The following is a 17,565-nucleotide window of genomic DNA, read 5'->3' as shown; positions in this document are numbered from 1 at the left end:
AGTGGTACAACACAGAGTTTTTATCCTTGCCCCTCCTCCTTTTTTTCTTCCAGTGTACTAACTTAGGACCAAAGAAATGCAGATTTGATGACTGCCTTGCACCAAATTTAGGCACAAGGGGCAATTGCACCAATTCCATCAGAAAACTGGCTTTAAGGTTTCTATACAACCTTTTTCACAATCCCACAGCCAAATGGGGGCATTTGCCCAATACTAGAGTTAAAGCGGAGTTCCACCCTAATTTGCATTTAAATCCACATATGTTGCTGATCGCTCCGCCATTCCTTTTTGCATAGTGTCATTTTCTTTTAAACATATAGTTCCTTTTTTTTTTTCTAAAAAAAGTTCCACTTCGTCCAAACCCGGCCACGATGAGGTTCATCATACCCTTTTTCGCATTGGCTCCCAGTGTAATCAATCCCAGGAGTCAATGGGCATCCTCCGTGGCTAGCATTGCATAATTTCTAAACCGGAAATGACACAATGCTAGGCTCCATTGCTACCGCCGTGATAAAGTCCCACTGCACATGTGCAAGATCGGGAGGTGCTTGCTGGGTAGCCAGCAGCACCTTATCATGGAAGAGACTCCTAGTAGGCTTCAGATGCCCACACTCAGGATGGACACTTGCTGGATCAGGAGGGTACAGTGAGTACCAATACTTTTGATGACTCAGAAAACATTGTCAGATGTGGCATATGCCGATTTTCAATACATAATTGGCGACCATCATGGTGGCGATTTAAAAAAAAAAAGCTGTAACAGGCTGGAACTCTGCTTTAAAATCCTTAAACTGATTTCTTCATATATCAAAATCTGAGATGGAATCTACGAGATCTGTCGCTGCTTCCCTAAAACAAAGGGATTTTCTTGCATCATTAGATATTCAGGTTTCCTATCTCTGTATTTCAATCATACCAATGCTTTGTGTTTTGCTTTGGGAGACCAGCCCTTCTAGCTTGTGGCACTTCCATTCAGGCTCTTCTATGCACCCCAAGTATTCACAAAACGGCTTGCCCTGCTGAAATTAAACTCTTGAAAGATATATCATTGAATCTGCCCACTGCCCATCCCACTGAGTTCTTCAGTGCACCCAATTTTAAACGCTCTTACAACGTAATATATGAAAATGAAGTGTATCCCAGGTCATCAGTACTTTCAAGATTTAATTGTAAGGAATTATATTTTGGCCAAAAAATATGAAGCCTGCTACCATGGCAAGGCAGATTCTTTTGAGCAGGACCGTACACTAATGGCACTACCTTTTTCATCCCCCCTCCCCCCCAATCTATCCTCCTTAGCAGATCTAAGAAAAAAATAAAAACCTCTAAAAACAAATATATTCAGCAAAGAGATATCCCAATCCAGCAAAGAAACAGCCCACACCAGCAGCTATATGCACTCAGCCCCCCCTACACCTGTAGGCACTCATCCCCCCACACCTGTATGCACTCGGCTCCCCCTCACACCTTTATGCACTCAGCCCCCCCCCCCCACACCAGTACACACTCAGCCCTCCCTCACACCTGTACACACTCAGCCCCCCACACATGTATGCACACAGCCCCCCCACACCTGTACACACAGCCTCCCACACCTGTAGCAACTCAGCCCCACACACATGTACGCACACAGCCCCCCACACATGTACGCACACAGCCCCCCCCCCACACCTGTACACACAGCCCCCCACACTTGTACGCACTCATCCCCCCTACACCTGTTTACACTCAGCCCCCCCCACACCTGTACACACAGCCCCCCCCCCCACACCTGCACACACTCATCCCCCTACACCTGTTTACACTCAGCCCTCCCCACACCTTTACGCATTCAGCCCCCACCCACACCTGTACACACAGCCCCCCCCCACACCTGCACACACTCAGTCCCCCTCACACCTGTAGGCACTCACAAGGTCCATAAAGACATGGATGAGCAAGTTTGGGATGTGTGTAAAGGCAGGCATCCCAATACTTTTGGTAATATAGTGTACATGCATGGCATATTATGAGTCCAGAAGAGGTTTATTTTTGTTAACATTGATTTTCTCACAACAAGGGCAAATGTGATTTATTTTACAACTTAGAATCTTTTCAAAATGGAACCTTACTATGTAAGCTGCAGAAGGTAAACACCTAGAGTTTAAGCAGGTTATTTATATTAATCATATATACAAAGGGAACAAGCATAAGCTCTTTAAAATGCAAAATAATGTCACCTTCCCCCTGTGATAATTTGAATTGTTCTTCTCAGGCGTTATCCCATTCCTTTAATGTGCACATAATCTTGTTACTTAGGCTGAGTCATCACTCTGTTAATTGAATTGTTTCTTAATTAAGCTTGTCCATTTTGATTATATGTACTGAACCTCTGGGTGATGCATACAATCCATCTGTACATCTCAGGCCGTGAAAACCCAAAGCTGTCCCAGTGTGTTATCTTATTTTTGTATAGTGTGTCTTGCCTGGTAGCACTGTGACAATATTCATAACTGGTAAAAGCACAGTGTACATGCGTGATCAGGATACAAAAGATATACCATTGTGTGGGCAAATAACACACTAATACAGCTGAAAGTAGATGGTAGATGGAAATTCTATGATAATATGTAAAACTGGAGCAACCAGCTTCTGTACTTAAAGTGGAGTTCCGGGATGAAAAACATTTTTAAGCTAAAAATACCCCCGGGACAGTCGGGTCTAGTGTATTTAAGCAACGATAGCCTCTGAACTGTCCCCTGTTTCACTTACCTGTAATAAGAAATACTTACCTTGAAAATATCTTGTCCAGCGCTGCCATCTCAGGTGTGGGCAGCTGAAGCCGGAGCGTGTCCTCTTCGTGTCCTCTTCGGTGACGTCGGAGTCCCAGAATGCCCTGCTCGTCACTTCTGGTGCAGGCGCGTCATCCCTGCGCATGCCCAGAAGCTGTTCAGCAGGGAATGACACGCCTGCACAGGCGCATTGACTCCTGGGATCGATGACGCTCATCTCCCAGGAGTCAATGCAAGGAGGAAGTGACGTCGTGGGCCGCAGCCGTAGAGGGAGGAAGAGGAAGAAAGGTAAGTATATTTTCATTAAAAACAAGGTAAGTGAAACAAAAAAAAAATTGTAATTATCCAATATTTTTTCAGGTTCATCTAAGCTAGTGGACGGTGCAAAGATAGTTTTTAGGGTGGAACTCCGCTTTAATTTCCCGTTTAAAGTTGGAACTTGTCCAGTGAATATGGGCAGCTGCTCCAGCTTTCCTTGATCCAATATTTTACAAAAGTTCTTGTTCAAAAAGTAATAAATTTACAAGACATTTAATGATTAATGTTTTTCAAAAGTGCATCATCTTTACCTGATGCAGTGTGCATCAGCACATGAAAAAACGTGCAATAATACATTTGTAATTGCACGCTTGTGAGAATATGCTACAAATAAAATGACAGGGCTACTACAATTAACTACTGTTTGTAAAAGAAAACTAAAATACATTTTGGATAGAGATAAACCTTAAATATTAATTACTATTCTATTAATCTAGTTGTGCTCATTCATTAGGACACACACAAGCAATAATATGTGTTTAGCCCACTGTGTAAAGAACAACTCCAGGCAAATATCTCTTAATTCATTTATGTATTCCTTCAGAAGTTATGAAATCATTTTTCAGCTTTGCCAGTGTAATTAGATATAATATATCTAGTTACTGAATTATCATCTGGCACCTGAAAGCTATCAGGCTTGCAGTGGGAATGCCTGCTCTGTTAATGTGGCATCATGGGCTCCCCCAAAAAAAAGAAATAAATAAAAACACAAATATGTGCTGTCGCACTTTATTATACAGTACACCCATCTGCATTTATATAATTTTCCCTTAGTCCCTCTGCAAAGTCCCACATATACCTATTTATCCTGCCTTTGAAGTCCACCCAATGCAGCTTCCTGTGATGGAGTGGCAAGAATGCTGCACTGCTTCTGAATTCAGAGCAGAGTTGCCATTAATGTTTAGCCTTTGCCTGACTGCGCTACAGTGGGATGAAGAAAAAAATGTTCCTGAAGGCATGGCTATTTGCATTTTCAGTGTTTATTCACATACCTGTAACATGTCAATCAGAACACACTAAGTTTCATCCACTGAGTTTAGACTGACAGCAATGCCTCTGTTGCTGAAACTCTCCCAGTGTAAACTGCAGTATCTGGGGGAGGGGGGCATGATCGCCACTCAGTAACTGGATTTGGGACTTGTTTAGACTGTCATTTAGGAGCCATTGGTTGCATTATTTAGCTGCAGATACACTTTAATATTTACTGTGGAAAACTTTAATAATCTGTTTTATGTCCGCTGACACCCCTGCAATACCTGCAGTCTATTTGGGGCTTTCCAGCCCCCAACACAATGGAAATCCTCTGTGTGAAGTACTAGAAAGTACAAGCAGATTGGTCACCCAACACAAAAGCAGTACGACTTCCAATCTGACTTTGCCCTACGACTTCTTGTCCTACTGCCATGAATTGGATCTTTGATATGATTGCAACTTGTCCTTTGTCCAATCAAAATAATTCCTTTGCTTCTGCTATGGAGGAAACCTCACCCTGAATTAAAAAAAAAAAAAAATCCGTACCAGGCCTTTTAAGTCAGAGCAGGCAGCCTGGCAGGTCAGGAAAGGGGTGGAGTTGGTGCTTTGGGGAGGGGGGGCCTACCTATCCCAAAGCACATTGTCACGCTTTAAGATGGCGGCGCCCACGGCGAGCCATGCAGCCAAGGACCCCCATAATGAAGCCCTCAAGGATCTACAACAAGACCCAGCAAGAGACAAGGTACTATTGTTACCCCCTCAGGACACCAGGTGCCCCAATTACATAGCCCCCTGTGGGGACGGGAGAGGGAGACAGGGCACAAGGGCCGGGTACCTGACAGGCCAGGGGGATCTTTTAGGGAGGTACAGGTCCTATTATCCCCAGGAGAGGGCCCCCATCCCTTCAAAGTCACCAGGGGCAAGGGGGGGGGGTCACATTTACTCACCATACCATGGACCGAGTGGGCTCCGCTCAGGGCAGACCTCCTCCCACCCGAAGTGGGGGTGCTGCCAGCCGAGGGGTATACTGCGACTCAGGGAATTCCAGGTCATTGCTTCCTGGCGAGGCATCCACTCGCAGGCTCGTCCCTATCCAGAAAGGGGCACCGTGGTGGCGAGGCCTAGTGCGGGACTATAACCTGCTCACGCTCATAGGCCAGGCTGGGGGAACTATAAGGATCTAGATTATCCAGTGCAAAGCCCCAGCCGGCAATGCTTGTAGATCACTAGCTAGCAAAGTGAGTAAAGAGAAATAAAATAAAATATTCTGAAAAGAATAAAAAAACTGAGGCCCAAGTCCCAGCAGGAAACCTAGGTCCTACTCCTTTTCTAGGCAGAAACAAACTGGTTTGCTGAGCTGAGTGTGTGTGGGTTATGCCTGTGGGGATAGCCCCATGGGCAAGTACATGTACAATTTTTCCTGCCTAGACTACTCCTGCAGGGAGGAGCATAAACCATTCAGCTGATGAAGATGAAGCTGCGCCTGCCAATGGACGTTAGAAAATTTTTAATTTATTTAGGGCCAGTGTCAATGTGTTTTAAGTAGGATAAAGAAAATCAAAATATGCACTATTATTTCTGGGCCCTAGTATGGGTAGAAACAACAAATATACACACAAGTGTATCCTGCATTCGCCAGGTGTTGGAGAATGTAGGGCGGTTTTCACTGCTGTACTGCGGTTTAGCTGCAGAGCAGGTTTTAGTGTGGTTAACCGATAGACTTTCTATTACATTGTGCATTTTCTGAAAGCGCACCAAGATGCAGCATGCAGAACTTTGGAATCGAATAGAAAATCTATGAAAAACCACTGATTAACCACACAAAAACTGCAGGTACACCTGAACTGTGGCCAACCCACAGCGCAGCAGTGTGAAACCAGCTTTAATTTGGGTTGTTCTTTGGTGGTAGATGACCAACCTTTGTTCCAGCTTGTCTGCATGGAAACATCAGCGGTAGGAGCTTCTAGTCCTCTGCTGCTGGTCACATGCTCAAAAAAAAAAATGTCTTTGAGATGCAAAGGAAAAATACATGATTAATATCAAATACATTTTTTAAAGTAGCATACAAATAAATATTTGAATTCCATTAATATTGTTGTGCAAAAACTTGGTGTGGGTTACCTAGGGGAAGGTTCTTTCAATCACAACCTGTTTCATGGCTCTTCAACCTGTGTCTATTGATTGTTCGTACTTAAAATGACAAAGGGGCAAAGCCTCCATCAATCAACATGTGTTATCCCGCCCCCATACTGTAGATCTGTTTAGTGGTCATGATGAAGGAGGAGGTGGGCTGTCATTTATCTGTAGAGTATACGCCCACATTTGGGACTCTATACTCCTGTGGGCTGCACAGATAAGAAAAAGGAGTAAATGAACAGCTTAGAAGGGAACTGAAAGCCAGAGCATGCTCAGTATATGTGGCAGTATATGAATAGCATGAGCAATAAGGTTTTTTTTCAGAAGACAAATCCCATAGTGACTGAATGAGCATAAACAACATGTAATACAGCATGTACTTACAGTTTTTAATAATGTGTGTTTAATGACACTTTAAAATGTCAGCTTGACTTTATTTTAAGTCAACAGCTACAAATACCAATTGCTGGTGACTTTTCAAAATCAGGTACTTATTAGTGGGTCCAGCGCTTTTTTTCTTTCTGCAGCCGGTTCTTCCTACTGCCGGGGGTCGCCTGTTCCCCCACCTCGGATACAGAAATCAGCTGTCGCTTTCTGAGAAGCTATGGGTGGCTTCCCGCTGCGCATGCGCAAGCTTGCATGGCGCTTTTTGACTTGTCCCAGGAGGGAAGGTAGCAAGGGACAACATACTTGCATAGCTGAGGACTATAGAAGTGGGTTTAGGTAATAATTTGGAAAAAAATTGTCATTACTCGCTCCCCATTCTCAGGTTCTCAGGAATATATGTATAAGGGCATATCTAAAAGAAATCTAATAAATGTTGTAAATCAACATGCAGAATGGATGGCTGGTAGAGTATGGAAACTCTAAAGTAGAACCCAAAAGGGGAGACACCATACTCACATAACAGCCACGTAATCTTGCTTAAAACAATGTTGCCACATGGCGGCAGCCTATTTGTCCGACATGGGAGCTGAAGGTGCAGGACCCAGAAGTGCTACATCAGACAAAGGATGAGGATGTATTGTGTATATGTAGATTACTTCAGCCTGGCCGGTCTCTAGATGAAAAGATATATGTGTAATTTTTATAATAAATGCAAATTTTTTAACCCCCTTAGCGGTATCCCCGAGCGTGACTCGGGGTGGATTTTCCATGCTATTATCGGTATCCCCGAGTCACGCTCGGGGTAGATGTGCAGAGCGTGCAGCGCTGTCCCTTACCTTCTCCTGGTGATCCAGCGATGATCTCCCATTGCTGTGATCGCTAGCCGAGATCCCCGCCGCTCGTCCGTCGGTCTGATGACTTCCTGGTTCCGTTCCCTGCAGCAGCAGTGCTGTATGGGAGCGGAACTGGGAGGGAAATTCAAACATTGCACAAAACACAAACACATAACATTTATATATTATATATATATATATATATATATATATATATATATATATATACACACACACACACACATATATAAATACACATATATACATATATATATATATATATATATATATACACACACACATACAATTATATTGTTGATTAGATTATAATTCATGCGTTTGTGTTGCAAATTTATCACATCTGGGATGTCTACTAGAGTCTTGTTTTGGTCAGGTTTAAGTCAGTAATTACTAAGAATTGTAGGCCTATAATACATAACGCCAAATTTCCATGCAGAAAATTGTACCGCTTTTGGTACATAATTCATGACATTATCATACCGCCAGGGAGGTTAACGGGTAAAAAAATGTGCATTTACTATTTTTTTTTTATTTTAGGAGCCTGGAAAGCATTGCACCCGCGATCAGCGGATTATTGGTGCCATGCAGGTCTCCTGTAGACTGTCAGTGTGAGCTGTCTGCCCATACATCGTACAGAGAGGCAGTTTCACACTCTTTGGAACAATCAATGAACTACCACAGTGCTCACAGCGCCGTGGTATTTCATTGAGAACTACAACCCGACAGCCTCAAAGGCTGTCAGGACTTGTAGTTCCCTCATTCACAGAACACTGTGAATGGGTGACATGGCCAGGTGGGTGGAGCCCTGCACAGCCACCTTTTTTTTATGTAGTTGTAGAGAGCGGGGGTGCGGGGCCCAGTACATTTATAATATGTTGCATGTTATAACCTTAATATATGGTGGACTTATCCTTTAAGGATGTAATGTGGAAAAATACCAATTGATTCACATCCCAAGTCTCTGTAACTGTATTCCATTTGAATTTCTAGCATTGCTTTACAAGGATCTCTGTGAATCATTGCATTGGTAATTGGAGAATATGAATGAAAAATATGTGTAAACAATACTTCATCACAAACTGTGCGTAGGCAATATATTTTCCCATTTTTACAAAGTGTGGGTAATTTATAAAGCTGAACATGAAGTTATCTAATTCATGAGGAAATTATGATAACAGCAATTGTAATGTAGCAGATTGTGTATTTTAATTAATTTCATGTTCTTGTTTTTTGCCTTTACATCCTGTGACATTTTCAAATGCTTTAAAACAAATGTAACATTGTAGGTCTTCTTTAAAGAATGAACTGATTTATTGCCTCAAACATCCAGTTGTTTTCTATTGCTTTTATTCTCCCAGCGCAATATGATTTTTATGGGCATCAAGAATGATGCTTCATTCAAAAAATTGGTAAAGGGCTACCCTCTGTTCATTTAAAACACAATCCATATGACGCAGAAGTGCTAGATAGGCAAGAATTTTCTTTATGGATAAAATTTGTTATATTTTTTGGATGGTGAGGTAATCTGATTGGTCAACAACCCCTGTGTGAGTACCTTAAAGTGGAATTAAAATTACAAAATAGGAAAAAATGGCGACAAGTAGATTTTAATGACAGAGACCCTACTGGACTGAAATTTCTCTTAGTTTCTGATATTTAAATAAAAATAAGTAACATTTCTTTTTCGCTAGTGTACGCTGATGAGGCTCCACTGATGGGCACTGGTAAGCTGCACTGATAATCAGGGCACTGATAGATAGCACTAATAAACAGGTCACCGATGAGTGGGCACTGATAGGTAGTGCTAATAATCAGGGCATGGATAAGTGGGCACTGATAGGTAGCGCTGATAATCAGGGCATGGATGAGTGGGCACTGATAGGTAGCACTGATAATCAGGGCACGGATGAGTGGGCACTGATAGGTAGCATTGATAATCAAGACACGGATGAGTAGGCACTGATAGGTAGCGCTGATAATCAGGGCACGGATGAGTGGGCACTGATAGATTAGGTAGCGCTGATAATCAGGGTGCGGATGAGTGGGCACTGATAGGTAGCACTGATAATCAGGTCACGGATGAGTGGGCACTAATAGGAAGCACTGATAATCAGGGCACGGCTGAGTGGGCACTGATAGGTAGCACTGATAATCAGGGCACTGATGAGTGGGCACCAATAGGTAGCACTGATAATCAGGGCACGGATGAGTGGGCACTGATAGGTAGCGCTGATAATCAGGGCACGGATGAGTGGGCACTGATAGGTAGCGCTGATAATCAGGGCATGGATGAGTGGGCACTGATAGATAGCACTAATAATCAGGGCACGGATGAGTGGGCACTGATAGGTAGCACTGATAATCAGGGCATGGATGAGTGGGCACTAATAGGTAGCACTGATAATCAGGGCACGGGTGAGTGGGCACTAATAGGTAGCACTGATAATCAGGGCACCGATGAGTGGGCACTGATAGGTAGCACTGATAATCAGGGCACGGATGAGTGGGCACTGATAGGTAGCGCTGATAATCAGGGCATGGATGAGTGGGCACTACTAGGTAGCACTGATAATCAGGGCACGGATGAGTGGGCACTGATGGGTAGTACTGATAATCAGGGCACAGATGAGTGGGCACTGATAGGTAGCACTGATAATCAGGGCACAGATGATCATTGAAAAATATATCCTGACAGGCTTGCTAGTTAACAGCTCTCCTTTCCTCCCACAGACACAGCATAAGTAGAAAGTTAGTTTACATGTGATCAGCTGTGATTGGACACAGCTAATTACATGGTAAAGGGCTGCTGTGATTGGACAAAGCTGATTACATGGTAAAGGGCTGCTGTGATTGGACACAGCAGTCACAGAGCATGCCTCATGCCTGCCACAGGGAGGTGCGCAGGGGGTGGGATTCTATGGACGTTCTCCCGGAACTTGACAACTGCAATGTTGCCATCGTTCGGCTATAGTGCGGTTAACAAGTGTTTAATATACAGTTATTGTGGTTTATTTTTACCAAAGATATGTAGGCCAATACATTTGGGCTAAAATGTATGAAGAAATTCGATTTTTTTTATTGGATGTTTTATAACAGAAAGTAGAAAATATTGTTTTTTTTTTTTTTTCAAAATTTTCGTTCTTGTTTTGTTTATATCACAAAGATAAAACAGTGGTGATCCAATACCACCAAAAGAGAACTCTATTTGTGTGAAAAAATTATATAAATTTACCTTTTCATACAGCGGGTGCATGACCAAGCAATTGCCAGTTAGGCTGGGCATACACGATTCAAATCTCGGTTGAGCAGTAATCGGCTGACATTTGAACCAATAATGGGCAGGCTGAATGTACCAAGTTGATCAATCAACTTGGCTTCAACCAGACTGCCGGATTCTCTTGTGATTCTTGCTAGCCATTGTCTTTTCCCGGTGTGGGAAGCTTACCCTGCCCGCCCCCAGCCAAGACAATTGCTGACTTCCCTGGCAGCACTGTCTGTGTTGATGGGGGAATCATGCAAATTTCTTTCCTGCAACCTGTGGCCTGCCTTAAAGTGGAGTTCCGGCCTATTTTGCAACTTTAGTGATTCCCTGAAGTGCTCACTATGCTGATCAACAATTGGGCATTTTCAATTTTTTTCGGGGGCCCCTTACCTTATTTTCACGGCATTTTTGATTGTACTTCCTCCTTCTCCCCCCTCTGTGGCCAAGGCCACCGATATCACTTCCGCCTTTGCATTGCATCCTGGGAGCTGTTTGTCATCACTCCCAGGAGGCTGGAATCAGGAAGAACTCCCAGAACACTCCCTGGAATCAGGAAGAAGGACACAGCAGATTACACTGCGGCTTCAGATGCCCACATCCAAGATGGCCGCGCTCAGACAGCGTTTTTAAAAGTAAGATTTTGACTAAAATCCAATACTGTACACCTTGTAAGTATGAGAATAGCGGTTCTGTAAAGGGCGATGGCTTAGTATTATAGGGGTATTTTTAGTTAAAAAAGGTATTTGAGGCCGGAACTCCGCTTTAAAAGTAGCACAGTGCTGACTAGCAAAAAATGCCCTGGTCATGAAAGAGGGTAAAACCTTCTCTAGCTCATGTGGTTAAAATATTGGCCAATATCTGTTTATATATCTATGTAATGTACTTTAAGATAAAACATTTTACGTAGTACAGCAATGACCAGTCCTCTATAATACAGATTTATTTCAGAAGACTAGTTTCTGGTAGCTTGATGAAACTAGACATTTACAATGTAGGTCAACAAGTTCATGTTTTTACTTTTATTGCTTTTCATTTTCTGCTGTGTTAATTTTGTCCATTTATTCTAATACATTTTCAAAAAGGTAGACGAAAGGCACTAGTAAGGATATAGGACTTGACACTTGAATATATATAGGGAAGATGAATGTTCATATTTGTAATGCTCAAGGTTTGCAAACATTTCTGAACATGGTTAATGACGGTGCCGTAGAAAAATGTATCTAGATCAGGTTGGGTGCTTCTCATGCATGTTATGCAGTAAATCTAGTGCCAAGAATCAAATGACCTCTGTAGAGCAGCTACAGGAAAGCGGTCCTGTTCTAATTTATCTTCCCCCTGAAAAGCAGCGAAGAATGACTAGTGTGGGCAGGAGGAGGAGACTGGAGCACTCCAATTATAGGGAGAATGTTAGGGAAGTCACTTAGGAGCACGCAGCTGAGGATACATCTCTTGACGCTGATAAGTGTAATTTGGGGTTGATGTCATTTCATCAAAGGACAGAGACTATAATGAGGATGTCATGCTGAGTCTGGCCTCTGCATGCAGCTTGTTTATGGATCAGTTCTATTTCTGTGGGTGGGACGCATGTCTGTCATCGTGGGCCAGTGATTATGTTGGCTGTTTACCTGTGCCTGGAGGAACACGATTAATATACATCATATTCACACAGAAACACTGGACTGCCTACATCTTATCTATTTATGTACATGATGGCATCTTATAAAACGAGAGCATCACAAATCCCTTTGACCCAGATATCAGATGATAAGCAAAGTTTATAATTTAGAAGGCTTTGTGGGAAACACTATTCTTCACCGTTATCCCAATTTTTGGGAATGACGCTGCTGCAGAACGTCTTATCTGAATCGTGACACTGTTGTATACCCAGCAATTGTTACACAAAAAGCTAGTTGGAATACATTTTTCATTGCTGTCACTAAATTACTAAAAGCTGACAGCTGTTTATAAACTGACATGGCAGGAGAGCAGTGATATATCAGGGGCACATATATACTGTATATACGAAATGCATTCTTATCTTCTAATAGTAGGCAAGCTGATTCCAGTGCTGCTCCAAATACATAACATATCAGGTATCTTTGCCTCGTCTGTGTACATTAATACATTGGAGAAGATTGGTGAGCCAATTCCAGGAGCAGTAAAAACAAAAGCTATGCAACCCAGTTGACTATAGATGTCTTAGGGCACTTTCACACTGATGCAGTGCATTTTTTACGCACCACAGGTGCAGCGCAGTGTACCCAAGAGTTTCACGCAGGCTTCCTGTGCTTTGCTGTAGACTACTATTGTAGAGTGCAGTTTTGGTGAATTTTCTGAAAGCACACCAAAACTCCTGCATGCAACCCATCTCATCTACTCCCGACGCTCCCCCTCCTTGCATTCTCTTACAATTTTTGGAAAAGGTTCCAAGCAACATGATATTATTGCACACACGCCCCGAGCCCAAGCACCATTCGGCCAGCTTTGCAACTGTGCATGTACAGTTTCAAAGCTGACCACACCCATCTTTTTTATGGGCACTGGGTGCCCATTCCTGGACATTTACAGGCAGGTAAAAATCTGAAAATTTTTACAAACTGTCCATAAATGTACAGGTTCGTTCCGCCCTTCAGACTGGCTCTTGGCATTTCCACTCTCCGGGACCCCTAGATCTACATCAGACTTACCACCGGATTTTCCACAGCTTGTCTTACTCCTTCACCATGTGAGTTGTTACTATTATGTATTTGATACCCTTCAATAAATGCTGCACTTAGAGGCGCTCTGTTTTCTTTTGCATTGCCCCACAGCACCAACTTTACTGTGTTCTATGGAGCAGCCCTTACAGCAGCAACTAGACTTATTTTGATCTACACCTGTTGGACATTCATTGGACTTATTACCCCTTTGTATTTTTTTCCACAGATTGCTCTTGTCCCCTATCACTTGCAGTTGAGCTATATCTCTGGTCTAAGTTTTAGCACACTATTACCACTCCCATCAGCTTAAACTCAGAGCGCTTGTTTTTTTCTTGCAATAAATTTACAGGCGGTTGGCAACCCTGGCAAAGAATACAATTTTTGGAGCAGTCCTGTACAGAAAGTCTACATCGATCTGTCATATTGTGAAAAAGCATTTTTTGGTCACATTTTGAAAATCATAGTTCCTGCAGGTTGAAATGGAACTCTTAAAAACATGTTGTGTTTTAGAGGAAAGGTAAAAAGCACCTTCCATGAACTCTTTCTCTCATCCTCTGCCCACTTTTTGCTTTGTAAAGCTGTTGTGTAAGTTCTGACCCACCACTGAGCTGGAACTTACACAGGACCAAGGACACTCCCTTAATCCCCATGTGACATAAGCCTTGCAACTGGCTGCTAAGGCAATGAATATTGTGGGACATACTCACAAACTGCAAAAGTTCTGGGGTTTTTTCCCAGGAAGGGTAGGCAATGCAAATTAAAGAGGGAATTTATTAGGATTGGAGCGGATTCTAGCTTTCATTTTAAAAGCTTAACTGAACAAGCTAAAGGAAATAGCTGATTGGTTACCATACACAGTAGCTCCAGTTATATTAAATTCCCCCTAGCATCATCACGGACTGTGGAAAATTTTGCTCTTCATTTGGGAATCAAGGTCCCAGAGTCTGGAGGAAGAGTGGGCAGGCACAGAATCCAAGTTGCAAGAGGTCCAGTGTGAAGTTTCTACAGTCAGTGATGATTTGGGGAGCCATGTCATCTGCTGGTGTTGGTCCACTGCGTTTTATCAAGTCCAAAGTCAACGCAGTCCTCTACCAGGAAATTCTAGAGCACTTCATGCTTCCCTCTGCTGACCAGCTTTATGGAGATGCTGATTTAATTTTCCATGGGGACTTAGCACCTGCCCACACTGCCAAAAGTACCAATACCTGGTTTAATGGTCATGGTATCCCTGTGCTTGATTGGCCAGCAAACTCGCCTGACCTAAACCCCATACAGAATCTGTGGAGTATTGTCAAGAGGAAGATGAGAAACACCAGACCCAACAATGCAGACGAGCTGAAGGCCGCTATCAATGCAACCTAGGCTTCCATAACACCTCAGCAGTGCCACAGGCTGATCGCCTCCATGCCATGCTGCATTGCTGCAGTAATTCATGCAAAAGGACCAAGTACTGACTGCATACTATACTGTACATAGACATACTTTTTAGCAAGCCAATCTTTCTGAATAAAAACACTTTTTTTATTGGTCTTATGTAATATTTTAATTTTCTGAGATACTGACTTTTGGGTTTTCACTAGCTGTAAGCCATACTCACCAAATTTAAAAGAAAGAAATGCTCGAAATATATTACTCTGTGTTTAACGCATCTATATAAAAAAAAATGAATTTCACGTTTTGAATTGAACTACTGAAATAAATTAACTTTTTGATGATATTCTAATTTTATAAGATGCATCTGTATATATAAGTCCCAGTGTGTTTAGCTATAGCAGTATTAACACTATTCAAAGTCCCATCAAAAGGCAGGCTCATCCAGCAGATACATCACACACAATCAAGTCTTTTCAAGCTGCATGAGGCTATCCTCTCTGTAGACAGCAAATCCAAAAGCAACCACAGTCTATTTACCTTACCACTTCAATTAACTCCCTCTTGACACTGCCCCAGGCTGACTCGCCACAATATATATACCATTATATGTTATTACAAACCCAATTTCAAAAAAGTTGGGACATTACAAATTGTGAGTAAAAAAAAAAAGGAATGGACTAATTTACAAATCTCATAAACTTATATTTTATTCACATTATAATCTAGATAACATATCATATGTTGAAAGTGAGACATTTTAAAATGTCATGCCAAATATTGGCTCATTTTGGATTTCATGAGAGCTACACATTCCAAAAAAGTTGGGACATGTAGCAATAAGAGGCCGGAAAAGTTAAATGTACATATAAGGAACAGCTGGAGGAGCAATTTGCAACTTATTAGGTCAATTGGCAACATGATTGGGTATAAAAAAAAAACCTCTTAGAGTGGCAGTGTCTCTTAGAAGTCAAGATGGGCAGAGGCTCACCAATTCCCGCAATGTTGCAGCGAAAAATAGTGGAGCAATATCAGAAAGGAGTTTCTCAGAGAAAAATATGAGAATCTGGAACAATCTCTGTGCGTAAGGGTCAAGGCCGGAAAACCATACTGGATGCCTGTGATCTTCCGGACCTTAGACGGCACTGCATAACATACGGGAATGCTACTGTAATGAAAATCACAACATGACAGGGGGGCGTGGCGACCGCCGTGTAATATGGCCGCTTAGCACCGGAGCTCCTGTCCTCACCCAGCGACACTCGGATCCACAGCCCGCCACACACGCTGCACGAGCCCATCGTACACAGGTACAGGAGTGTGAAGGTCCCCTGCACACCGCAAGCATGGCCAGGAGGAACACCAGAGCCCCAGTCGTCAAGAAACTGTCCGATTTCTTCAGACCGGCGGCCCCCGGTCTCCCGCAAAATGGCGCCGGCGCCTCTCCACTGCCACAACGTGTCCGTCCTCTAGCGGCGGACGCTCACGCTGCATCAGACGGCGCAGCGGAGGCTCCAGAGCGGACCAGCTCGGCTCCACAGATGAGACCATCCCGCACACAGGATTCCTCTCCATCCACGCCATCGACACAAAGCCCGGTTAAATCCAAGCCTCGATGGGAGGAGAGCAGACCGAACTCTGACTATCCAGACATGGAGGTGAGCAACCAGGCCAGCGCATGCCATACACCCTGGGCCTATGTGCCCCCTCCAGACCCTTTTGCAGCTGTCACCACCACAGGCCAGCCAGTGTCAGACACCACCTTAAAGGACATGATGTCATTGTTGAACAACTCCATGCAGGCTAATATTGCGGCATCCATCTCTTATTGCCAGAAGGAACTGCATGGCTTAGGTGACAGGGTCCATAACCTTGAGGATAGAATGGAAGAATTTACCTCCTCATATAATGGCTTAATTGACTCCCACACGTCCCACCAGGATGAGATCCATAAAATCCAGGCCAAACTAGCGGACCTTGAAGACAGGTCCAGGCGAAACAACCTTAAAGTTCGGGGGGTCCCGGAGTCTGTTCAAGCGAATCAGCTCCCTTCTTTCGTGAAAGAACTGTTTCAGAAAGCTGTTCCAGAACTCACTAACGACGATCTAACCATAGATCGTATACACCGCATCCCTAAGCCTTCCTTCCTCCCACAAGAAGTGCCCAGGGACGTTCTACTTAGGGTGCATTTTTTTCAAGCCAAAGAACGGATCTTGGAAGCCTTTAGACGTAGGGACCGTCTGCCTGATCAACCTGGCTCAATTCAAGTTCTTCCAGACTATTCTCAATACACGTTGCAACAAAGGCGAAATTTGAACTCTATAACCAAAGCACTTCGCAACCATAAAATTGTGTATAAATGGAAATACCCAGCACGGCTGAGCGTGACCCACCAGGGTACTACATCCCACATTACCTCAGTGGACCAAGGGATTCGTCTGCTACGCCAATGGGGAATCGTCCCGGAATACACAGACGCCCAACCCAACAGACATGCGCCTCAACTCCGCCATGTACAACCTGAATGGACCGTCGTGTCAAGGTCTTCACGCTCCAGATCGCGCCACAAGTGACTGCAGCGTCCTACGCCCTCGCTGGGTGAAACAGGCCCTCAATGCTGATTGAGCACCCTTCATTGTGCTCGCAACCCCCGATGCCTCTGCAACATCCGTTGCACACATGGTCGTAACAGACCAAGTATTTTTTACCCTTTTCTACTCCCTTTTTGTTTTTTTGTGTGTCGTCGTCGTTATCTTTTGCCATCTCCTACAGACTCGCTCTGCTGACCATGGTTT

General features: G+C 43.5%; 1 protein-coding gene across 2 annotated transcripts in view; it reads left to right on the top strand.

Moving 5' to 3' along the window:
* Positions 1–17,565, top strand: part of ASIC2 (acid sensing ion channel subunit 2) — a 1,163,119-nt gene that overhangs the window by 1,069,922 nt on the left and 75,632 nt on the right. The window lies entirely within an intron of this gene.

This window comes from Pelophylax lessonae (genome assembly GCF_965119305.1).
Source record: "Pelophylax lessonae genome assembly, chromosome: 11".
NCBI lineage: Eukaryota > Metazoa > Chordata > Amphibia > Anura > Ranidae > Pelophylax > Pelophylax lessonae.
Note: the sequence above shows the minus strand (reverse complement) of the source record. Positions and strands in the feature narration are given on the sequence as shown.